This window comes from Rhinichthys klamathensis, unplaced genomic scaffold (genome assembly GCF_029890125.1).
Source record: "Rhinichthys klamathensis goyatoka isolate OS25496 unplaced genomic scaffold, OSU_Roscu_1.1 h1tg000119l_1, whole genome shotgun sequence".
NCBI lineage: Eukaryota > Metazoa > Chordata > Actinopteri > Cypriniformes > Leuciscidae > Rhinichthys > Rhinichthys klamathensis.
In genome coordinates, this window is record NW_026606656.1 from 865,359 (window position 1) to 892,692 (window position 27,334).

The 27,334-nt window shown below is 40.5% G+C and overlaps 1 pseudogene; it reads left to right on the plus strand.

The window, feature by feature from the left end:
• The window catches only part of LOC130088393 (uncharacterized), a 539,769-nt pseudogene that overhangs the window by 511,853 nt on the left and 582 nt on the right, over positions 1-27,334 (plus strand).

Genomic DNA, 27,334 nt, shown 5'->3' on the forward strand with positions numbered 1-27,334 from the left:
CAATGAAGCTTTCATAATATATACACTTTGTTTGTTATAATTCGAGGATTTGCCAGCATACAGAATTCAGCACTGAACAAAAAGTCCGTTTTGAGCGGTGAGGGAAGTCTATCGTAAATGCTTCTGATTGGCCATTGCGTTCCTAGAAATCAACACATATGTCTGTGATTGGCTACATCGCTCAACGCTGCGAACATGTTAGAAATAGAAACATCTGGCCTGTAAATCGTTTCTATTTTGTTTTAGTTGTTCTTATTGCTTTTCTGCAACAGATGAATAAAAATGTATTATTTTTTATGTTTTATTCATAGATATTTCTAGTTTGCGGGAGTCCCGCGAATATTCATAGATTTCATGTGACGTCACACAGTGGAGCGGCCGCCATTTGTAGGACCGAATTGCAACATGCCGTCTATCTGCTGTGCTGTAAACTGTGATAACAGCAAATCACAAAGATATGTTGAGAAATTAACGTTGACCTGGAAATTTAAATAAAAGTAAAATGAGCAAATTACAGGTTAGCTAGCTAAATTAAAACATGTAGTTTACAATTGGAACACGTATTCTCTATACAACCTTATTCTAGACCGCTATCTATATTTACATTATAACCTTAGTTATACGTTTGGCTGAATTATGTTGTTGTTACCTGCTTCAGTATGCTAAACTACAGCTCACTGTTTCTGCCTTAATGCATTGTTTAAATTAATAGATTATTAGCTAACTGCATGATTTATATACATTGCTGAAATGCATAACTCGGACACTCTAAATTGTAATGTAGACACATGCATTTTCTAAAAAAGCTGCTTTGATTGTGAAAAGCGCTATACAAATAAATGAGAATTGAAAATAAAGGTGTCCAAACGTCACTGATAATACAAGAGATATGTGCTTTACCAACATTATTAGCAATTCAGTTCAGCGATGCTTTTATGTTCAGCGATTACTGGTGTAACGTTAATATTGCTTGATTAACAGAGTGCCACTTACCCTTCCTGTTATCAAGAAAATTTTCTTCATGGGGGCATTTAATACAACACTAAATCATAAATCAGATATACCTGTACAATAACATTACGATGTCCAGCAATCAATGTAAATAGTCCATTGAATTTAATTTGTTGTTTAATGACATTCAACATCCGACTATATTACATATGTACTTTGATGGTCCAGTGGCGGAACTTTTGCCAAGGGTGTCAGAGGTTCTGGGTTCTAATCCGCCCTCGTACCCTTTTTTATTAAAAAAACCCTTATTAAAATCGATTGTGTTTATCAGTGGTTGTATATCAGTCAGGAACAGATTTGTGTGCATTTTATTTTGTGATTTCATTAAAGCGCGCGTCCGTGTGAAGACTGTGCGGTGTGCGCGAGTCACGAGAGAACACTGTTTCTGCACCACTGATCCAGAGTCAACAAGCACTTTGATCACTTGATTTAAAAAACAACACATTTCAGCGTGCTAGATCGCCTCTTATTTTACTTTTATTTATGTGTATTGGTACATCCGTGCCGCGAGATGTTTCAAAAGTGGTGGGGACATGGAGAGGGATTGTGGACGAGGTAACGTTAGATGTAAATGTCAGCAAACGTAAAATTTGGCAAGTTTTTACTAGACTTTAGTGGAGTCAGCAGTTCGTTTAACAGTAAATACGGATCTATACCTAAAGTATCTATTTTATTTAAATACCGTTGCTTTTCATCTGTGCTATTTAAGTGTGCAACATCTTTCCGATCACCAGGGAGAGATTATGCGATTTAACATGGATTTAACGCAATGGTCCTAAAGATGGCGGCCACAACAAAAAAGTCACGTGACTGAAACCCATGAATAGAGGGGTTTCACCAACGTCACGTTCTGGGCGGTAACCCGGATGCGCGGCCATTATGGAGGCACTCGGATGTAAACAACAGCATGGATTGCACTGTTCATGTACTACTGAACACATTGTTACACTAATAAACCACGGAAAAAACACGTGGTAGGTGCGAAATCATATAGAGAAGGACTTGGGAAGCAGGAGAGAGCGCAACATTTTGACAAACTAAAGTTAATATGTTTTATGTGGTCACATTATGTGGTAGCTGCTAAAGATCCGAACGAGTTAGCTTCTCTAGCACGTAACATTACTGCAATTCTTCCATCTATTTATTATCCCGAAATAAGATACGTTCAGATTGTCAGTCCAAAAAAGCACATGAAATTCGTTTCAAGTTACATCCATATGTGGTTTGAAATCCTATTCAAATCACATATCAGGACATCAGCCTCAGTCTGAACGATCGGATTTCGCGTGGTATGTCGTAAAATGCAAACGTCATTTATAGGAAACATTCTGAAAGTCACTGCCGAAACAATGCTGTGTTGTTGCAAAGTGCCGGACGAGCAGAAAAGTATTATTTCTGAAACCGGCGCAGACGAGCGTGGGAAAAAAGCAGTAACGTTACATACCAGCCTCCTACAGTTCTGCCGTAGTAGTCCAGCGCGGCGGCTATACACATTTCCATGTTGTAACATTTAAAAAAGACAACATCTAACATTATATTGCAAATGCAACCCCTCCATCAACGCAAAGTCATTGCCATATTACCAAATAACATGCATGGACACACACGTCGGATCTGAACAGTTGCGATACACAGTGTGGACATCATTTTAGATCAGATTCCAATTTGATACAAAGATAATCGGATTTGGACTGACAGTGTGAATGTAGCCATAGTTAACTACGTCGACATTTTAGCCATAGTCAACGCTTCATTTACACCTGTCTGATGATGTACTACCTCTCTCAACCACAAACGCCTTCTTTCGTCAGTTTTTTGCACTCTTCTCTTTAACTTTTGACAGTCTATAGCACTCGACATGTTTTTTCCCGATGTGACCGATTGGTACAGACAAAAACTCGACCATTTTTCAGCAGCAATAATCAGCCAAATTTGCAAGTCCATTCAGTTCAGTGGCATTATTTACGTTCTGTGCCTCCAAAATGGCCGACTTCCGGATTGATGACGCGTCGTGAAACCCCTCTATTCTCCCTCAACCGGCACACACAGAGTGAGTGCATTACCGCCCACGCTCCCTCTTATGACGAATAAAAAATACACAATAATTGGAAAAAAAATTTTTTCCACAAGTCATTTCAAGTAAATAGGCACAAGTCCGAGTCAAGTCTAAAGTCACAAGGAGCAAGTCTAAAGTCAAGTCGAGTCTTTTCAGAGATCTAGTCAAGTAAGTCTCAAGTCCAGAAAATTGCGACTCGAGTCTGACTCGAGTCAAGTCATATGACTCGAGTCTCCCACCTCTGCTATAATGCCACACATACATCACTCAGATGTCTTTTTCATGTTGTGATGTGCTCATCTGCAATATGTCAATACTTACAATATTTTCCTTTCAGATGTAAATAGACATTTTAAATAAGCGTGTTTAAGATGTATATGGTTAAATCCACTTTAGAGACGTTACGTGTGCTTAGAGCTCCCCTGTTAGCTAGCTATACAAAACATGTTTTTACAGCAAAATCACAACTATACTATACTGTCTAACTACTTTACACCTTTAACAGTTAAAACGTTTACTCTATAGTAGTTTAACACATAAGGAACCGTGTTTACTCACATTTGAAAACCCCCGCGTCGCTGATCTCCGTGATGTTTGATAATGACGTATGCTCTCGCGTGGCCTCCTGGGAAAGATGAGTATCCACAGTATCCATCGGTTGAGCACTCAAAAATCTGGGCTGAAGCAGTAAGCCATCCGGGAACTTCTCCCCTACTCTTTTATGAATACTGATGTTTCGAACGTACTGCTTCCTTCACGTACTGTTTTCGCCTACTATATAGTAGGAAAGTAGTGAAGGGTTGGTCAAAATCCCTTGCCTCTTCAAATACATCTATAATCATATCCTTTTGAATGGTTATATACTTCCTTTATAAAAATCAATAATCAAATATATTCATTATCACATAATAATTTTTATATTCTTTGTGCTTGTGAAATTGTATTTTCTTAAATGCATGGATGTAAGTAACCAGTTTCTTTTAGGTGCATTCCAATCTTACTTTGAGATTGCACGTAGTACACGCAGGACACGAAGGCCACGTAACCCACAAGGCCGTTTGTCTCTTTCTCTTTAGAGGGTCCTAAAGGCAGCGTGGACACATATGATCCTTCATTGGACATATGGTCAAGCTATATTGAGCGTTACAATCGAACTTTAATTGTTGTATTAAAATGTATTCTTTCCAGTATATTTCCTTCCTTGGGAGTAAATGCCAGTGATCTGTTTTTCTCCCAAACGAGTGAATGTTTTAGCATTATGTTTTGGTATACTTAACTGATAATAAGGAGCTCAGACTCTCTTCAGCCTTGATGGGAGCTGTTATTTGCTAGTGTCTGTTATTTGTGTGTGTGTGCGTATGACATTCTATAGGTTCTGGACGGTCGGACCAGACAACCCGGCGCCCTTCTCTAACCTGCGAGGCCACCACAGACCTAAATCTAATGAGTGGACGACAACTATCTTGACTACTGGCGATAGGCACCCCTATCTCCTCACATGTGTTAAATTGTTTAGGCTCTTAATGTTTCTTAGCCAATGAGAATCATTCAACCTGTAAGCAATGACGTAGCTTAGACCTTGGAAATGGTATAACTGCTGTGATCTTTGTAACTGTAAGCGGGGCGGCCTACGAACTCCTGTGTGAGTCTTGAAGCTGACCTCTGCTGATGAAAATGCAAACTATCTTCAGTAAAACTTTTCTTTAATTTTTTATAATTCTGACTCCGGGTCTTCATTCTTCATATCTGGTTCTGGGTCTTTGACTGTATACCCCTTACAGTTATGGTGGAGGATGCGCAGGCAATTATTCTCGGTGACACCCCTGGCAAATCAACAAACAAGGTAGTAAGCTTTTGTTAATTGTTAGGGCTGTCTGACTGGAAGAGATTTTGAAGGAGAGCGGGAGAGCTTCACTCCGATGAGGCGAGTGAAGGAGTAAGTTAATGTAGTGGCAATTTTAATGATATTCATTGATCTTTAGTAAAATATAGATGATTCAAAGAATGTCACATGTGTGAAGATTCTGTTTATGTACCTGGGGAGGCAGAAGGGGGAGACACTCCAGAGAACAGACGAACAAGGACCTCTGACCTAGATGTCAGAAGGCCATTTTGGTACAGGGGAGCTTAGTGGCCCAACTAGTCTATGGAAAACTACTGGGAGGAAGGCTCTGGGGGGAAGAAGGCCTTGAAACTAAGATAAAAGCTAGTTCAGTCTGTCTGGGGGTGTGTCACTCTTCTGCACAGGGTAACAACTGTGTATTAGACTGCTCCTATTCTTGCAAGAATAAATACTTCTATTTTATATAATTTGACTCTGACTGTCTCTTACGCAGTGATGTTTGCTTGAGATGAATTTTTGCCACAACAGTTTTGGTGTCAGAAGTGACATTCCTTGGACGTGCCTCCTGGACCTGAGATCGGACGGTGTTTGGCCACCTGGACTAAGTAAGTTCCAGCTCTACCTCGTAAACTTGAGAGAGAGGGGCCGACCGATATCAGGGCCGGGAGAATCGACCACTGGAATCTAAAAGAACCCGCAGGTGGCAACAGAAGCATCTCTGGTAAGAGACAGTTCAATTTATTTTCTTTTGGGTAAGTTAATTAAATTCAGTTTAATTGGGGAGAAGAGTGAAATTGAACCATATTGGCTGAAGGCTGTTTCTGTGGTACGTAATCTGAGATTAATTGAGATCTATATAGATCAAGAAATTTCAAACAGATACGAGGGAAAAATCTGAGATTAATTGAGGTCTGTAACAGAACAAGAAATTTCAAGCAGATAAATAATCTGGGATTAAGTGAGAACTGTAACAGATCAAGAGATTTCAAACAGATAGGTACCCTGAAAATTAGTTGTTCCACGACGGAGCAAATTGTTTTTAGGTACTGAGGCTAATTAGGGGGAACCAGAATGTTTTGGTAAACCATAATTAGGAGGGCACTAATAGTGCAACCCGACCGATTTGGGTTAAAAGAAAAGAATCGGATTTGTTTAGGGACGCCTAACAGATTAAAGAAAACGCGCGTTGAAGAGAAATCCACAGAGAACAGAAAACAGCCAGTATGGGGATGTCTCAAAAGCAAGCTTGCGAAATTTGATACACCGGTTTTCTGTAGAACTAGGAAAGTATGGGGAAAATGTATGTTTTAGATATTGAAAAAACTGGGAAAATACCATGATCATGAGCTACCATGAGCACAAATAGACTAAGAGTGTGCGAGAATCAGTGGAACAGGGCAGCGGGACAAAAGGTTGTTGTGGCTGCGTTCAACATGTGTGTAAAAAATGTCAACAGATAATGGATTGTTCAGTTGAAGATAAAATGTCGAACTGCCAGGAGAAATAATGTTTTTTTACTTCTTCATCCAGTAAATGGATGCATGACATTAGATGTCTATAGAACTCAAATTTATATGACAAGGATTGAAGTAGCAAGAAGCAATAAGGCTGTCTGTGTGGAATAGAGGGAACTGTAAGTGAGATATGTGTGTGTGGGGATTGTTCAAACAATCATGTACTGGTTAGATAATGAAGGAACTGGCATGTTTGAGAAAATAAAGGAGAGGATAATGAAGGAACTGGCATGTAGGGAAAAGGAAGGAGGAATATAGTAGAAAACTATATGTGATGAAAATAGACATGGTCTGACAGAATTTATGGAAGTCAAATTAACTGTTCAAATGATACGAAAAGTTTTAGAATAAAATAAGGCATTGTATGATTGACAGGGATTAACATGATATGAAGAATGTTTTAAGCAGAATGGGGAACAATTCTAGATTTTGATAAAATAATGATTGAAATGATGATATATCTGCTTTATTTTATTAATGTTAAGAAAATAAGGGTATTGAAGCAAGTAGCTATAATGGTTGTCTGTGTAATTTACGGACTGAGTAATATAATCTGTTTTGGAGAAACAGTAGAGATAAGACTGAGACAATAATGTGATGGAAGGAAAAAAGGCTTCAAACCAGTTGTAATGAAAATAATGATGTACAAATTGTTACACTTTATGAAGAGTAACGGAACAGTCCGGGAAAATAAATAAATAAATAAATAGTGAGACAGAAGAGAGCAAATGCTGTAAACAGCTCTGCTCTGAAGATCTCACTTTGAAGAGATTTGCAGATGATGTTTTGTAAAAGATAAGCTGGGATAACAGCAACAGTGCTTGCTTATTCGCCCGGTTTCCGGATGTTAGACATGTACTTGTAATTAGTGTTGTTGATGATAATACCAAATTAGTAAGGTAAAGACAGAAAACAAATTCGAATATTTTGAGCATTTTCTGTGCTGCTCATGAAATTATGTTCTGCCAATAATAATGATGAAGAGTATGATTTGGCTATTGTGATTGAATCCGCCATTGGTGGATGGTCAAAGGAATACAGAGAACTGCTTATCAGTGGGTCTGTTTACATTCCTGAATGGGACACACACTGCTTCAAGTGCAGTTAGTTGGAGCCCTTTGGAAGCTCACAGTGATCAAACTGCAAGGTGTCTGATGCTGTAGTTGAGGCTGACACACGAACCAACCAGATGACAAGAGATTGTCTTGACTGTGGTCAACAGGACCATTTAACACGTGACACATTTCTGATAATAGTGTGGGTTTGAAAGTAGATCAGTGTTTAAATGACGACAGTGACAATTTTTGGTCTGAGAAATAAGAGATAAAAAACAAGGTCAAAAGATTGAAGTCTTAAAGTGAATCCTTTTGTGACTCCAACAAATGTGAGTTGCAAAATATGTAAAGGTAATATAGAGAGACAGATCTCAAAGATGATTTATAATAACTGCAAAAGATGCAGAGTAGCCTTGTCAAAGTTAGTGTGAATCCTGATTGGAGACTGATAAACTCCTAGAAGAGAAAACTTTGAAGTCAGAGATTAAGCTATGGTAATTGAGATTGAGAAATGTGAAACGTTATTGAGAACTAGAATAATTACCATTATGTAAGAACAAATAAGCAGAAGCAGTAGGCTACTGAATTAACAGTTGCTAAATGTAAAATGTGTTGAAAGGCATCTGATTAAACAAACAGCTTGAAAAGTTGACCATGAAAGAACTAGAAGCTGATGTTTTGCTTTCAAAAGATAAGTTTGTTATGGGCTGTATTGAAACAGTTCGCTTATCTAAAATCTGATGTGTGCTGTGCCTGAAACTGCCAGTGCGACAGAGACTCAATCTGAGTGGAAATTTGTAATGTCTAAATTCCCTGAGATGGGCAAAAGACAAATATAAATAATATGTTTATTTGAAACCGTATGTAATTTCTGGCAAAGATGCCTTAAGCTGGGATAGAGTTAAAAGATGATAGATAAAAGTTTGATGTTAGAAGTATATGAGAGAGCAGTGTACCATCCAATAGAGTCTCAGAGTCTCTCTCATTCAATGAGTCAGCTAAAAGCTGGTATCTGTGATAATGTGTAAAGCACAGTGTTTCAGTTGAAAGATCATAGACACAGAGATGTTTTAAAAATAAAACTGAATGACTTTAAAGAAGTATTTAAAATAATAATACAGATAGAGATGACATTTTGATTAGCTTATTTAGGACCAGTAACTTCTTTGTCTCATTTAGTCTCCACCATTCAGGACCGATGGCTCCGGCTACAGATGAAGTACGCTGAATGTACAGTGGTGATCTAAAGTCACTGAGTATAATCTAAGCAGCTAGGTTTCTGCTTTTAAGATGGTTAATGGATTTAAGTGATTAAATACTGTTGTTATTGACCTGTCTCCCTATGTGAACACTATTAGGCAATCCGAATGGCTCTGGTGACTCTTGAACGTGCCTTTCCTAAGCTCTAGAAAACAGCTGAGTTCTGTTGAAGCAAACAGCCTGTGATGGGAAAGAGCGGTCACCAGTGGGCACGAGTGGCCATCTCTATGACGGGTAAGACCTTCTATTGGCCAGACAGGGGGCAACCTAAGCCAGAGTGGATCACGTAAAGTCACTGGCATCTCAAGATGGAGGTGTTTATGTGAGAAAGGTATGAGAGTGGAGCGGATGACTGTGAGGCCAGCAGCATCCTTTATCATTAGGGTGGATGAGCTGTGAGGAGTTACAGACAGTCTGACCCAGAAACGTGAGTGTTCCTCTATACCAATCACCAGAAACCGCATTCATTATGGCTTGTTTTTTTTATTGTGACAAGCGTCTGCAAATATGCCAGGGGAAAACACCCTGATGGAGATTATAGATAAAGGGCTAACAGGAGTGGGCGAGCAGGAGCCAGCTGAGGCCATTGAGTGATTCCCATTAGTTGTTGTGGAGACAGTAGCAAAACTTTTTACGTACTGGTTTGCCTTATGGGCAAGGAAAATCATAGTGTTGATTTTGAACTAATAGGTCTATGACATAATTTTAACTCTTGAAGGTCGTTAGACATGGTGGTGACTAAAGATGAAGACAGCTTTGTAGATTTGAGAAAAGTCTGGATAACAAAGGTGAATGGTAAAAGGTTATTGTAATGAATTTAATATTACATTTTGTATAAGTTACAGTCTTAGAAATGTATTTATAGCGAGAGAGACTGCTTGAGTTGGAGGAAGGGATGGTAACTGTGTCTGTCTTTCTGTTATCGGCCTGCCTGAGCAAGCTGAAGCAAAATAATGATAATGAAACAAAACAACCCAGCTGACTTGTCTAAAAAAAATCAAATGAATAATGAACAGACGTGCTTTGGAAGTGGTTAAAATACCATGTAAAATTAGATAGAATCTACAGGAAAATGGAAAGGTTAAAATCTTATTTAAAATTTAAATCTTTTAGCAATAATATAAAGAAAAGTGAACATTGAGAATGAGCAGTTAACATATGTGTGTCTAGAATGAGTGCGTGTGATAGTGACAGCACTTTATGTCTTGTATGTATTAGTTTGGGGCACTAATATTCCGCCTGAATGGTGTGTATATTGCGTCATTAACCTCTGGAATGAGTTTATCATTACAGATGGGTTAAGGCAAATGAAAAATTTTAAAGAAGCTGATAATTCTGATGAAAAGACAATACAGAACATGGGACAAGCTTTAAGTTGATTGGCCATCAAGCTCTGTCTGGTAGTAATAATTTTGTCATACATAATGTAGATTTGAAGATCAGTTTAAGTAAATTGGAATTGTGTAGTTGTAGATCACCATCTGGCATGGGCTGAGATAAATGAAAATGTTGTAGATTTGAGGGAAACAACAAAGTGACATATTGGCTAAGTCAACATGAAATTATCAAGAGAGCCTCTCACATTTATGATTATTGTGAACAAAGGGGGAGAAATGATTGACTGACATTGACCAAGTCTGTACAGCACGACTTGACCTGATAGGGAAAATTGATGACTTTGGAAATTTTTGTAGATGACTGACTTGAGAGACCAAACAACAGGCCTGAAAAGCAAGATTCGATGTGAGACTGAGGGCCGTTGCCTTTCAAATACTTCGAGAAGAAGATGAGATTGTGGCTTTAAGTGAAGAATGTAATATTTTTGTTTCAGAGGCAGATAAAATTTGGCTGAAGGACGCCGTTTGGGTTAGTGTTGATGGCAAACTTTATAAAAAACACTATGTTAAATGTTATGTTAAATTGATGCTCGAGTTGTGTCGTGCATCAAGAGGGAGATGGTATAACAATTGCCAAATATGGTTTATTAAGGGGTTCACATTTGCTGAATAAATGTTGGGAGAACACTAGGGGCCATTTTTCTGCCTAACAAAATTGATGTCTGTGAGTGTGCACACACCAATAACAAAGATTGTTTCAACAGGAAACGCCAGGGCATCGAAGGACACGGGAGAACAGTAGACAAAAGAAACTACGTACTTTACTATCTGACAATAACCTCGAAATTTGTTTCTCTTTACAGAGAGCATGCAGGATTGGGAGACAGGGCAAAATGTGCCAATAAAATAATAGTTATGGATGAATTTGGCTAACTGTCCTGGCCTGGGTTATTATTGTGGCAGAAAGGTGCTACACCTGCGCAGCGCATAACTTAAAATTTTCCTTTTACAGAATGTCAGGATGGATTGGATCAAACAGAACTAATTCTGTTCCAAATGTATAAATATTGTGTGGACATGGGCAAGGTGGGTTGAGTGTTTTTCAGGGTAAAAGGACCCCGAGTGCTATTAAGTGAGCAAGAAATTATCCGGAGATAATGTTTCAGGTTGTTGATTCCACAGGTCACACCAAAGGGGACGAGCTGCTAGACAAGCGGTCACTAACAAAATACTTAAGGTCTCCATTCACAGGTGACAGTTCACTCCAGTGGGGGTGCGGTCGTGATATAAGGGAAAACCTTATAAGGATCAGAAAATGGTTGGAGAGTGTGACACCTGGGTCCAAGCCTCTCACCTACAACAACAGGCCACAACCATCCCATAGTCCATGGGGCGAACGAGATGATCAACACGCCTGGAGGAGGATGTGAACCAACTAATGGTTTAAGAATGTGGTTTTGTGATTATTTTGAGGATTTTATTTGATTAAATCAAAATAGGGCTTAGTATTGAGATACAGTAGATCAAAAGATTTGATTGGTTACTTATTCATTAGGAAATATTTAAGGAAAATGTTTTTGGGAAGAGATCTATTAATTAATGTAAATTATAGGGATAATTGTTGAAGCTTATTAAGTAGAACCACAGCATGTTTGAATTAAAAGTTAAAGGTAAAAGAACACGGAACGTCCGTGGGGCGAACGAGATGATCAACACAACTGATGGTTTAAGTTTAACAGAAGAATCTGTTTTTGTGATGATTTTGGTTTGATTGAATCAAACTAGGTATTGATTTGATTGTAAATGTAGAAAATATATTGATTGTGTCCGTAATGGAAATATTAGAGTTAATATTGAACAACTGCATTGGTTAGAAGAATGGATAAAATTATAAGACTTCTCTGGTTAGATTTTGTTAAATATGGCATTAAATAGAGCTTACTAAATTGAATTAGAAGTGAACAAAATATGGTTAGGAAAACCGAGGTGAAATATGGAGATGGGCGTAGATTAATGGGAAAGGCTTAATGATAGGAGTTAGGATTGTTATTCTAATAATTTTGTTATTCATAGGTGAATATGATTACAGTGACAGGTGAAACATGCTGTCTGTTCAATTGGTGAAAATGACAGTCTATCCCAAGGATGAACAAAATTATGTGACGATACAGGTAGCGGGAGCTACAGTGAGATATGTGTTAAATGTATGTTCTGTTTGTTTTTCTTCTATTTGTTTATTTTCTGAGAAAGATTAAGGGCAAAAGATTTAAAGAAGGTTACAAGCAGCGGTCATCCGTGTTACGAGATGGCGTACAAAGATAGGGTTTGAAACTGAGTGATTTTTATTATACTTTTATCTGTTTGTTTCCTTACTATGTTATAACTACCTTTTTCCTTACTGGCGTGACTGAGGGTCTGTTTACAGGAGCGCAGGAACAGTGATTTCTCGCTTAGCCCGGCGCGGTAAAAATGTTTACTTGCTAGCTAAAATATTACGGGGCCTTTCCCCCACAAAAACAGCCTTATGCTTCTTCATTCTAAACTTTTCTTCACAGGTTCAAGGAGAGTGATCATTTATGCAAAAATCAGAGATGAAGAGTATAAGTGTGATGATATGACTTAAAATTTGTCTTATTGTTTATTATTGTGATTATGGGTAATCAGAATGATAAAAAGTGAGGAGTTGTAGTGGCAATTTTAATGATATTCATTGATCTTTAGTAAAATATAGATGATTCAAAGAATGTCACATGTGTGAAGATTCTGTTTATGTACCTGGGGAGGCAGAAGGGGGAGACACTCCAGAGAACAGACGAACAAGGACCTCTGACCTAGATGTCAGAAGGCCATTTTGGTACAGGGGAGCTTAGTGGCCCAACTAGTCTATGGAAAACTACTGGGAGGAAGGCTCTGGGGGAAAGAAGGCCTTGAAACTAAGATAAAAGCTAGTTCAGTCTGTCTGGGGGTGTGTCACTCTTCTGCACAGGGTAACAACTGTGTATTAGACTGCTCCTATTCTTGCAAGAATAAATACTTCTATTTTATATAATTTGACTCTGACTGTCTCTTACGCAGTGATGTTTGCTTGAGATGAATTTTTGCCACAACATTAATTATACTGCTGACAGTATAAGAAGTCGCTGAGAGCGTCGTTAAGGGTAACGGCAGCAGACAGCGCAAGCGAAGCGTGCTCTGTGGGGGCCCCGCTGGGCATTACTGGTGTAGCACCACCCCAGCAGGGCACGTCCCTGGGCTAGAGGTCCAGTGGCACCGTAAACCTGCTTAATCTCTTCCATCTCAGATAGGGGATCCCCGAACTTAGTGAAGTGAATCAGGCAGTTAGGGATACTAACAATAATAGGGTTGTTTGCCAGGGATGCATCAGGAACGATTCCGAGAGAAAATTTTAAAGAAGTTGTGACCCAAATTGGCATGGACCAGTATATGTAACTGTGATTTTGGAGTATACTTTGCAGTTTCATCACGCAGAAGCCAAGCTGTGTTGTTCAAAGATCGCCGCCTCCATTTCTGCAATAACTTCAGGTGAGTACGAACCATGATTAAGATATGGCAGAAAAATGTAATAACTTAATCAGTAACCTGAAGAGTCCTGAAACAAATAGTGAGACAGGAAAGCAAACGCTGTAAGCAGCTGTGCTCTGAAGCCCTCACTTCAAAGAAATTTGCAGAAATTATTAAGTAAATAGTAGTCAGAATTTTGATTCTGATTGGAAATTTAAACAACTTGACTGGCTACAAACAAACAAAGAAACTGAAAAATTAAAATGTTTAGCCTCGTATTGCTTACGATGATTACAAGAAGCAAGTGAAAGAAATTCTGGGTCTGGGATAATTTCCCTGGACAAGCGACTAAAGTTAAACAGGCACTTTGTGAAAACAACTTAGAATATTTTGCAGCTTATGAAAATTAATGTTCTGCCAATAATAATGATGAAGATTATGATTGGGCTATTATGATTAAATCAGCCACTGGTGGACTGTAGAAAGAATACAGAGAACTGCTTAATCAGTAGCTCTGTTTGCATTCCTGAATGGGACACACACTGCTTCAAGGGTGTGATGCTGTAGTTGAGGCTGAAACAAATTCACCAGATGACAGAGAGTGTTTTAATGGTGGTCATCAGGACCATTTAATACGTAACTGTAAATTCCCACCGAGAAGGTGTTTAAAAATGTGATAAAATGACAACACATTTCTGGTAATAATATTGGTTTGAAAGTAGATCAGTGTTTAAATGACGACAGTGACATTTTTCGTCTGAGAAATAAGAGATAAAAACAAGGTCAAAAGATTGAAGTCTTAAAGTGAATCCTTTTGAAGAAAAGATCTATAATAGTAATTTTTATAAGTTGATGTAAAATTAATGACTTCTGCTGATGAAAATGCAAACTATCTTCAGTAAAACTTTTCTTTAATTTTTTATAATTCTGACTCCGGGTCTTCATTCTTCATATCTGGTTCTGGGTCTTTGACTGTATACCCCTTACAGTAGGCATATTCGAACGCACTTAAGTCCGAATCTCGCGATAATTAGTACGTCACCCAGGTAATTCTCGCCTACTCTTTTATGATTCGTACATACTTTTCGCTCGCCTACTCTTTTTCCCATACTATATAGTAGGGAAGTATGCGGTTTCGGACGCAGCCAATCTGTCCGGACCCAGGTTCAGGTGGCCGGGCACATGTGCTGCTCTCAGTGAGCGCAAATTGTGTTGGGCCCACACCAGGAGGCGTTCCATTAGCCTGTAAAGGTTTCGGGATCTGACGACGCCCTGGCGATTTATGTAGGCCACCACTGACACTGCCATCATTTCCAGGCAGTTTATGTGTAGGAGCTTCTCCCGTTCTGACCACTGGCCGAAGAACGGTCTGCCCTCGAGCAGCGCTCCCCATCCTGAGGTGGAGGCGTCCGTGGACACTACCTGCACACTCAAGGATGTCCCCAGGTTTACACCTGACTGGTACCAGTCGTTCGCTTGCCAAGGTTTCAGGGCTGCGACGCATTCCTGATTAACCCTGAGGCGAAAATGACCGGAGGCCCAAGCTCGAGGCTGTACTCGCGCTTTCAGCTACCACTGCAGTGGGCGCATGCGGAGCAGACCCAGCTGGAGTGTTGATGACGCTGAGGCCATGAGGCCCAGCATCTTCTGAAATCTCCTGAGCGGGACTATGGTGCCGCAGCGGAAGGATTTCGCGAAGCGCTGAATGTTCAGCCTGCGCTCTGGCGATAGTCGCGCTGTCATAGACAGCGAGTTCAGTTCTGTGCCCAGAAAGGAAATTTCCTGGCTGGGAGACAGAGAACTCTTCGCCCAGTTGACTGTGAGACCAAGATTCTCGAGGTGTTCGAGTAGCATGGTCCTGTGTTCTATGAGCTCTGGTCGGGACCGAGCTACAATCAGCCAATCGTCCAAATAGTTCAAGACTCGCATGCCCTGAAGTCTCAGAGGCGCGAGCGCCGCGTCCATGCACCTCGTAAATGTACGGGATGCAAGGGACAGGCCGAACGGTAGGACTGTGTACTGATATGCCTGGCCCGCGAAGGCGAATCTCAAAAATCGCCTGTGACGTGACGCTATTTGAATCTGGAAATAAGCGTTCTTCAGATCTATTGACACAAACCAGTCCCCCTGGCAAATCTGCGCGAGGATTTTGCTGGTGGGTCTGAGAATGGGTCTGAGACCCCAGTCTTTCTTTGGGACCAGGAAATATCTGCTGTACAAACCCCCTTCGCTTTGAGCTTGAGTCGCTATTTCGGCTTGAAGTAGGTGTGCTTCTTCTGTTTTGACCGTGGATTCGACGCGCGCCGTGAAACGGCGGGGGCGTCGAGCGAACTGTAGCGAATAGCCTCTTTTTATAGTGTTCAGCACCCATTCTGATACCCCGGGAAGCTGCGCCCATGCTTTCGCATGAAGAGCTAGGGGTAGAATGCGATTCGGGCTCTGGCCGTAATCTAACGACGGCACGGGGGCTCCGGTGTGCTTTGACACAGATACTGTGTTTAGAGTGTGTGAGGCAGGGGTCGCGCCGATGGGGGCGTGCAGCCTGGTCGCGCTCAAATCCCCTATAGCGGTGTGCTGAGGGAGAGTGAGCGGGGCGAGCCCCGTCGGGCTCAACATGTCCGTGAGAGAATGTGGGCGCGTAACAGCAGGCACATTCACTGCACTGAAAACACCGTCGGCCTGAGCTGACTGAATGTGTGTTGGTTTCGTTTTTACAGAAACCGTGGGACATGTGGTGTGTAGTGTTTGTGGGCACTGGGACGTGGGCACATTCACTACATCTGATGCACAATCGACACGAGGCGATTTTATTTGTGCGAGCCCTGCACTGTGGCGGGCTGTGTTTGTGTGTAGAAATGGGCACAGGTTTGTGGGCATTTTTATTACACTCATAACCCCATCGGCCGAGGCCGGAACACCAGAATTTGCAAACTTTATTTGATTTATCTGGGTTGCCGTAAAAACGGCGTTTGGGTGCAGGCAAGCAGGCTGTGGTGCTGACTTGTTTACTGCATAATACACTGGGACAGTCACAATTCTTGGAACTGAACGAGCGAGAAACTTTGGTGAAAATCCGGCCTCAGCGGGACTTGAACACCGTCGTTTTCCTAGGCGTGCTAGGACAACTTCGAGGCCTCGGGCTTGATCTCAATCTTTGGCCGGGGCCCGCGCGGAGGGGGGCGGCGGCCTGCAGAGCGAGAGCGTGGTCTATGGTCCCGGGCCTGGCGGCGCTGTGGAGCGGCGGCTGGCGGTGGCTGAGGCTGAGAGCTGCGAGCAGACGTCTGTTTAGTGTGATGTCTTTTGAACTTCAACGAACCTTTCCGCGAAATCTTTGACGGAAGATCCGAATAGTCCAGTCGGTGAGATGGGCGCGTCGAGGAACACAGAGCGTTCCGAGTCCGGCATGTCAGACATCGTAAGCCACAAATGTCTCTCGGCGACGGTGAGAGACGCCATGATCCGTCCCACGGCCTGTGCTGCGGATTTCGCGGCGCGAAGAGCCAGGTCTGTAGCGTTGCGTAGATCCGGCACGCTGATAGCCTCCTGGCCTTCCTCGTCCATTTTCCGGAGAAGGTCGGCCTGAAGTATCTGCAGCACGGCCATAGAGTGGAGAGCCGACGCAGCCTGCCCAGCGGCGGTGTAAGCGCGGGAGTGCAGGGCTGACGTGGTGCGGCAAGCCTTTGATGGTGGGGCCGTCTTAGCTCGCCGTCCACCGTGGAGAATGCAGCAGAAACAGAGGGACGCACTCGGGCCGAAAAGGGGGCGGTCCAGGACTTCGCCACTTCTTCGTGAAGCTCAGGAAGAAATGGTGCTGGCCTGGACGGCGCTGGGGTGCGGTCGCCTTTCAGGAAGCACCCATCTAGTCGGTTGCGCGCGGGCTGCGCGGGTGCCTCCCACTCGAGGCCGAGGCTCGCCAGTTCCGACTCGATGCTGGCTCTCTTAGATGACGGTGCACAGGAAGAGGGGGAGGTCCACGGAGCTCGCCCAATCCTCGCTGTCCGATGCTAGTAGAGAGCAGCTGGCCTCCCCTGCAGAGATCGCTAGCTCGTCGTCATCGATGACGGAAGCGGCGGCAGACCGCGGCCGCTGACCGTCAGTGATCGAGCAGAGCGACGCTGGCCAAGCTGGCGGGCGCACCGGCGAGCATTCGCGGGAACGAGGAGGCTCGGGGACCCGCTGAGCACGGCGCTTTTTACGGCGCGGCACTGTAGCGGGCTGAAGTGCAGTCTCTGTGAAGAATGCCAGGCGAGTCCGCAGAGTCACCATTGGCAGTAGCTCGCAGTGAGGGCATCCGCCGTCGGCGAGTGCGAGAGCTTCGTGATCCTCTCCCAGGCAGGAAACGCAGATAACATGGCGGTCCCCGTCACTGAGTGGGGCTCGGCACGAGCCACAAGAGGAAGGCATCTTGAAAAAGACGCGGCTCTTTTAGGTAAAGTGTGCGTCACGGGGCGAACACACACACACACACACACACACAACACAGAGCAGTGAAAGGATATAGAAACGCCGGATAGCGTAGCAGGAACGGCGGCTGAAGGCAGCGAGATGAAGGCCAGCGACTTCAGCAGCAAGGGCTCGTCCCGCAGAAAGCTTTATCGACGGCGCGGCTTCTCACTCAGGATCCAGTTGGTGCGAACGCTCCGCTGAAGAGATGAAAATCAGAGTATATCAGCCCATCGAGCCGTATTTATAAGGCTAGGCCACGCCCGTTACGGCGGGAGCGTGACGCAATGGGTGCAAAGCGCCCTCATTGGACTGTCACTGAATGGCCTCTCTCGATAGGCTGCTGCAATTGCCACAGGCCAGCCAATAGGCGCCTTGCCTATGTCTGTTTGCTGTTGCAATGCGTTTTGCATTAATACAAAATTAAGGATAATTTTTTGGCTTCAATATCTCGAGGAAAAGAGGTTTTCCCCTCGCGTAAGATATTACGCAGTACGAGAGAACCTCTCGTAAGAGAACTATAGTAATACTAGAATTGCATATAAGAGAACATATAAAACAGAACAAAAAACCATGTCATGACCCCTTTAAACTATGTTAAAATAAATGTTACTGGAATAATTTGAGGAATGTTTCGTTTGCATAGAATGTGTTGTCTTTCTTAACGCCGTAATGCACCTTCGCGTGAAGTGGAAAATCGATTCCTGAGCAATCGATGCCAACTAATTCAGCACCTTCACTTGGGACAGCGCCTTTGTAACGTCGAACGTAAGAGGCAGTGTGTTAAGAAGCTTCCTAAGGGACACTTCGGGGAACACACGGAACATAAACAACTTTGGTAAGATATATCTTTCGAGTCTTCTTAGCACGTTGTCGGGGAACCGGGCGCAGTCCGTTATCCTTAGCTATAATTATTAAAATGTATTTTAAACATTTACAGGGGTAAGTCTGTGATTTTATTGCCATAATGTCCATATGTCCATAATGTCACACCCAACCCACGTAAAAATCCCTGGACAAATTATTGACTGCCTCTCTGACTTAAAATTATGGATGCAAAGCAACTTTCTTAAACTCAATACAGATAAAACCGAAATTCTGCTGATTGGCCCTAAAAGCATCCTCTCCAAATCTCACAGTCTCACTCTCAACATTGATGGTTTTTGCAACATTGATGGTTTTACTTACTCAGCTTTGATCCTCATATCAAATCTCTCACTAAGACTGCCTTTTTTTCACCTCCGTAACATTGCTCGCCTCCAACCCTTCCTCTCTGTTAGTGATGCCCAGACTTTTGTTAACTCCTTCATTATGTCCCGTCTTGACTACTGCAACTCACTTTTCATTGGTCTCCCTGTTAAATCACTTCAAAGGCTACAATATATTCAAAATTCGGCAGCCAGGCTCCTCACCCATACCAGACGATCAGCACACATCATCCCCATTCTCCACTAACTCCACTGGCTACCAGTTCCGCCCCGGATCAAATACAAAGTACTACTTCTCACCTTCAAAGCCCTCCACAACCTTGCTCCCCCCTACATCAGCGACCTCCTGACCCCGTACACTCCTTCCCGCTTACTGAGATCCTCTGATCAAAATCTCTTGGCTATTCCCCGCTCCAGACTTTCCACCCTGCTGGCAGGTCCTTCAGTGCCTTGGCCCCCATGCTCTGGAACCGCCTCCCACAACCTCTTCTACCCCTTTTCCACCAAGGCAGAGCTGGTGCTGGTTCGGAGCCAGAGCCTAGTTTCAATTCGGTTCTTTGTTTTTCCACACGCAAAGCACCAGCTCCGAACCCGGAAAAGTGGTTCTTAAGTAGCACCAAATCATTGCTGGTCTAGAACAGAGCCAAGTAAGAACCGCTTGCGTCAGGGGCTGGGGGCGGGGTTACCGTGACCAACAAGACGAACAGAAACTTGTGACCGCCATTTTTAAATAGCAGCTAGTCGAGCTAATAGCAGCTTGATTATAATATCCGTCTATGTAAGTTACGGTGAGCTGCACAAACGCGTTGGATTCCGATGTATTTTTGCAAACCCATGAGTAACGCAACGTCCATTATTGTTGATGGCTTGTTCGAGATGCATCGGAGCGGCGCGGACCGATCGGAGCTGCGGGAGTGTTTGGAGATCATACGTAAGATCTGGCTCTGTTGTGGCTCTCTAGCCGGTGGAAAGGCAAACCGGTTCTTAGTAAGCTTGTCAGTCGAACCAACTCCGAACCAGCTCTGGCTCTGAACCAGCACCCGGTTCTTGTTGGTGGAAAAGGGGTGACTGTGCTTCTCTTCCCTTCTTTAAAGCACATCTCAGGACTTTTTTGTTTAATGGTCATTTCTCCTCAACAAACTCATAGCTTCATACAGATAACTTGTCTTTGTTGTATTGTTTTGGTTGTTTGCTTTTGTGTTTCATTGCCTTTCCACAAGCGACCTTGGGTTTGAAAGGCGCTATATGAACGTATTATTATTATTATTATCTACTGTTTTTTGACAAACAGGTCATGTGGTTATATTTAAAAAAAAAAAAAACAATGAAAACAAAGCTTGAGCATTTGAACAGATGATTTTATTGAAAATAATTTTTAATACTCAACCAACAATTTTTTTCATAGACCATACACAACAATTATATGATAGACTGAAAAAAACAAAAATGATTAATTTAAATAAAATAAGGTTTTTCCTCTGAAATATCAAAAGATTACGGAGCCTATTCTGGCCTTGGTTATATTATAGTTTACTTTGTTAATACTGACACCTTGTGGTCACTTTAAGTAGTACATCGCCTTTAATAATATATCAGCCATTTTGGATTCTAGAGCTCATGGTGCAGAGTGTAGAGATGCATCCACGTCCATCCTTCTTGTTTCGCTCTTGAAAAAGGCACAATCTTTTCACTCTTCTGCCCTCAGCTTGTGTTTGCTTTTGCAGCGAGTTAAACAAAGGCTTAGTAAAAGTCGTAGACAGTTGTCAGGGTCAAACTTTCTTTACTGAAGCCCAATTTGTGAAACTGTAACACAAATGAACAATGATATCAAAAAAGTATATCTTACAATATTACATTCAGTTCACATAGATCAAAACAACATTTAAGATGCACATAAATCACCTTTACATAACTTAGAAGATAGCTGTACTAAGAAGGAGAAACAATCAAGCATCACAATTATGTGCCATGGGTTACATTTAACAGATTACATGTATTCTGATAGGTTATAGACATGTTTGAGACCGATTTACATGTGATCTGTTAAATGTAACCCATGGCACATAATTGTGATGCTTGATTGTTTCTCCTTCTTAGTACAGCTATCTTCTAAGTTATGTAAAGGTGATTTATGTGCATCTTAAATGTTGTTTTGATCTATGTGAACTGAATGTAATATTGTAAGATATACTTTTTTGATATCATTGTTCATTTGTGTTACAGTTTCACAAATTGGGCTTCAGTAAAGAAAGTTTGACCCTGACAACTGTCTACGACTTTTACTAAGCCTTTGTTTAACTCGCTGCAAAAGCAAACACAAGCTGAGGGCAGAAGAGAGCCCCTAAAGGGACCTTTGCAAAAATAAAAAATAAAGACTATTGCTTGCGCACGCGAAACGGATCGCGTGCGCACTTTTTTCTTTTTTAATCTAGAGGAGAAGTTTAAACTTTGAAATCCATGCTCTTGTTTTCCTCATAGTGATGACAGTGACGCAAATTGTATGCAAACCGGAAATTGTAATGCGTGCGCACGAGAAACATATCGCGTGCGAGAAACTATGGCGTGCGCACTGCAATGTGTTTCGCGTGCGCACGCGATAGTCTTTATTTTTTTAATTTTTTTTTGCAAAGATCCCTTTAGGGGCTCCGTGATATTTACTAAGCCACTGAATTATTTTTTAGAGTGACACAATAAGTAATGTATGGAACAATGAGGGGGAAAAAAATATATATATAATGATTTTTCGTTCAAAACATGTTTTATTCTATTTAATTAGGCCTATTAGTAAATACTAGCACACATCTGAACTGAGGGCAGAAGCAGGAAGAGTTTGATTCATGTTATTAGCCTACTGAAAATTGCTTTTTAATTTCAGGGTCATCATGTTTTGGATATAGGTTAATGCAACATAAGTGCTGCAAATATTTCTGACCTACAGGTCAGCGTACGGACATATAAATAGAGGCGAGATAAGTTTTCACTGCATTCATTTATTCTGACCAAAAGGTAGAACAACAAATGTTAGGTTTAAGTTATTTTGATCACATGCTTCGTGTGGGTTTTTGGGTCGGGAACTCAAATGCACCAGTCACTGTGTCGATTACTTCGACTACTGGGGGAAAGGAACCAAAGTCACCGTTTCCTCAGGTAAGATATTGCCGATATTTTCTGTTATTTTATTTCTACTTATTTTGGAACATCAGGTAGACTTTCTTTCACAAAACTAACATGCCGACGCATTTACAAATGTTACCTTGGTTAACAGTGGAAAGATGCGTCGGTAACGGTAGATAAACAATGCGCGTAAAACTCTCCGATTAAAGAAAGTGCGAACTAACATATCGAACTAACATATCAAACTAAATCGTTTTGACGTCGGCCTAGACAAAATATTGCATATTAAAATGTATTATTGTGGTTATGGTATGGCTCTTATCGTGAACCTTTCCGCTGTGACGGTGCCTTTGACTACTGGGGAAAGGGAACAGCGGTGACTGTGACATCAGGTAAGAAGCCTACTAACCCAATTAAATATAATCAAACCAAAAATATGAATAGTTATATAAAACATATTTCTAGAGGCGATTAAATTAACTTATTAACAACACTTTTTAGTCAGAGAAAAAAATATAATGGATAATTAAAATCAGGTTTTAAGGTTGGCTAATATGGAAAAGATCGTTTGTGTTTTTGTGCACTGAAGAAATTAAAATTATCACTGTGATGCTGCCTTTGACTACTGGGGGAAAGGCACATCTGTCACAGTGACATCTGGTAAGATGTTGCATTTCAGTTAATCCTCTCAATAACGTTGGCAAGTTTTTAAATATTAGGCTAAAGGTAAATTTCCCTTTCTAGTCCGTTTTGGCTAAGGTTAAATATAAGTCTAAATAGTCCAATATGTGGGTTATATAATAATAAATGGAGGTTACATATGATATAGCTGCTATTTTTGTACAATATCCCCGGGTAAAGTGTCAGTGTGACTATGCTTTTGAGTACTGGGGAAAAGGAACCTTGATCACTGTCTCGTCAGGTAAGAAAAATACCCACCTAACAAATCAAAATCTGATCTAAGTACGATAAATGTGTGCGCAGTTATTTTGTCGAAAAAAATAAATGTTTTTTTAGATTAAAGCAACTTTCAATGTCGAGCATTTCTTGTTATGCGATTAGAACAATTAAAGTAAGGACATTAGTCTAAAGTAATTTGCTAGAAACGCAAAGATTTAGATTATGAATAATTAAATTCTAAATAATTTTATTTGCGCATTTAAATAAAACAAGGGATTGGCTACAGGTCGTTCAATAAACTCTGAGCGTTGTATTTTTATACTGCACTGTAACATTAAAAGGATATTGTGTAACTGGGCTTTCGACTACTGGGGAAGCGGCACCAAAGTCACCGTAACAAACAGTAAGATTTTATGATTAATTGCAAGGACATTTGTATCGTAAAAAAAGAGACAAAATTTCACGTGTGTTTTATTATTATTATTTATTATTATTATTATAGCCTATCTGTAAAAGAGTTAGAGTTTTCTATTGCAAACTGTCTTAATTTAGCTGTTGTCCATTTCACTAAAAGACTACACACTTTTATAAAAAATGTTCATCTGTTAAAAACGAACAAAAATACAACAGTATTCTTAAACGACTCATTTCGTTGTACATTATTCTCACATGTGTTGCCTTAAACTGCTCAAATGTTAGACGCTGAAAACAGCCAGAGCATAAATATAAGACTAAAAAGTCTAACTAAACTGTAACGTCTCTGGGTCGTTTTAAATGTATGCACTGCTATCCACTAATATAATGTGTTATATTCTAAATTGTTGATTGCATCCCGATATTATTAAAGAATAATAATAAACTGGCATAGCTTACTGATTTACAAAGGTATCTGTCAATGCATGAAGATGACAATTGGAGATTTAAAAGAATGTTTTTTGTGTAACAACCGCTATTCAAGAAATTATTTCAAGCACAATGAAAAGAAAATATATATTTGTTAATGATAGCTACTTTTTTCGTTTTTTTCCACATATGTTCATAGTTCAAAGTTATGCAAACTGCTCTATTATGCTTTTATTTAAAATTCTCAAAAGTTTGGAATTTTCATTCAATTTATTTTTTAATTTACGCTCCATGAGTTACAATAACTGTTTCATTTGAATCAAAATGAAAAGTCATTATGCAGTCATTATTCTGTAGCCTAATAAATTATTATTCGTTTAGATAATCCTTTAGTATTTATTAGCCTATATGTCTGATAATAAATATGACTGTAAATATGCTATATGACATATAGCATCTACATTGCTATTTATAAAAAAATTAAAATAATAATTGATTGAGATTACACCGCTATCTTCGGTTTGCATCAGAGTCCTGCCATGTTGATAAACTGCTTAGGCTATCTTGCATGTAAGTCATCTTTTCTTCTTTTTCTTTTAAGACTGGTCATAACTTATTAAAGTAAGTTGCTTTAACAAGTAAACCGGTCTAATTTGAATAAAAAAGTAAGACTAATTGGCCCTTGGTTAACTGCTTTGGTCTCAGTCTTATAGTCGGTCACGTAAAACATAAAATCTCGCGAATTAGCGGAAACATTTTTTTTTGTTGCACTTGAGTTTTTACAGCAATACCCTTGAATAACTATTTTGGGTTCCTCAAAGAACCTTAGTGAACAGTTCTTAAAAGAAACATTTCTTTTCTTGGTGTGAAGAACATTTTAATAATCTAAAAAATCTTTTGTGCAATGGAAAGGTTCCATGGATGTTAAAGGTTATTCATCAATGTCATTTAAGAACCTTTATTTTGAACAATGTAGGCTACATTGATGAATAACCTTTAACATCCATGGAACCTTTCCATTGCACAAAAGATTTTTTAGATTATTAAAATGTTCTTCACACTAAGAAAAGAAGACTATAAGACTGAGACCAAAGCAGTCAACCAAGGGGTAGCCTAATTAGTCTTACTTTTTTTATTCAAATTAGACCAGTTTACTTGTTAAAGTAACTTTCTTTAAAAAGTTATGACCAGTCTTAAAAGAAGAAGAAGAAAAGATGACTTACTTGCAAGATAGCCTAGACTAAGCAGTTTATCAACATGGCAGAACTCTGATGCAAACCGAAGATAGCGGTGTAATCTCAATCAATTTATTTTTTTATTTTTTTATTCATTCATTCATTGGTTTGTTCGTTCATTTGGCATGGCCTAATAGTGTTGCACATGTACAGTATGTTACGTTATATGTTGTAGTTTATATATTGTCTGAGAAAGATGTAATGTCTCTACAGCTCAACCATCGGCTCCGAAGTCCATCTTCGCCCTGTCTCAGTGTTCTGCTGGTTCTAGTGGGTTCCTCACCATCGGCTGCTTGACCAGAGGTTTCTCCCCTGCGGACTCACTCACTTTCAAATGGAAGGCTCCTGGTGATAAAGATCTGGATACTTTCGTGCAGTATCCAGCGTTCGGGAGTGACGGAGACTATACCAAAATCAGCCATCTGCGTGTGAAAAAAAGCGACTGGAATCCTCAAAACCCTTACATATGTGAAGCTTCAAATTCACAAGGCACTTTAACAACTAAAGTAGTTCCACCAGGTAAGTCACATCTCTAAAATGTCTAACATTTTACATTTGACATTTTAGCTACTTCACGTGTTTCTTTATAATTGCTGTTGGGTCTTGTATATTGCTGTTGGGATGATGTTTCTTTTTGGAGGGTCATGTTTGAATAGACATTTTATTACACTCTTTTAGTTGTGTTAGATCACTGATTAAATTATTTAATGCCAATGAACCTGCTGTTATATTTTTGTGCATGTCAAGCAGTTGTCCTTTATCAAAGTCTGACAGTGAATGTTTACACTAGCTGAGAACAACAAGGCTATAGGTCTAAAAAAAATGTTAGAACAGAAAAGCACATAATATGCATAGGCTTTCTGACCTCATGCCAGGGAATACAATGGCATATGATATTTCTTATTATTATATATATATAAATTACACATGTACATGTAAAGTACACACACACACACACACACACACACACACACACACACACACACATATATATGTATAAATATAGGCTACAACATTTGACATTGACGTTCAAACTCAACTAAGAGCATCTATGTGCTTTGCTTAATAAAGCATGTTGCACTATTTTCTTGCTTTTCATGTCCTCTTTGCTTTTCTGTTGTCAGCCCCTGCGCCAGATCGGTCTGCAACTCTCTTCTTAACAGTACCTACAAAAGAGGCGTTAGAGAATGGGACAGGAACCTTCTTGTGTTTAGCCCGGCAGTTTTCGCCTAAAACATACTCGTTTAAGTGGTTTCAGGATGGCAAGGTGGTGACAAATGCGATAAGCACATATGACACAAGTGAGAAGAATGCCTCAGTAACCTTGTATAGTGCCACAAGCATTTTTCAAATCAGTGCCGACACATGGACGAACGAAGACACCACAGTTAAGTGCGAGTTCGAGCACAAGACGGGAAATCAAAGCAAAGAGTACCTATATAAAGGTATGTTTTCTCTTGAGGACTGTGAATGTTTCTTTATTCATAATGTTTACCTCTCTCTAAATCTGTTGCATGTCTGATTTTTGTACATAGCTTCTATGCAAGAGTGCAGCAATATTGCTGTTGTTATAGACCCTCCCTCCCTTGAAGACATGCTGAAAAATAGAGAAGGAGAGCTGAAGTGCACAGCTTCTGGAAATTCAGGATTCACAAAAATAGAGATTAAAGCAAATCATTTCGTCATCCGTGAGGCATCAGGGGAAGATGTCAAGAAAAAAAAAAAAGTGGAACTCAAAGCCCCTATAGGCTATGAAGAATGGACCAACGGCACAGAATTTAAGTGTACAGTTGAACACTCACAACTATCATATCCCATGGAGACTACGTTCACCAGAGAAAATGGTATGTCTTTTTTATTTTTGTAAAACGTTACACAGTTCTTGCTTCCACAAGGTCTCCTGATATACAGTCTTCATTACAACTGACATGAAGTTTATAAAAAAATAAGAAGAAAAGGAGAATGACTCAGCATTCTGGTCTTAATTGTGATT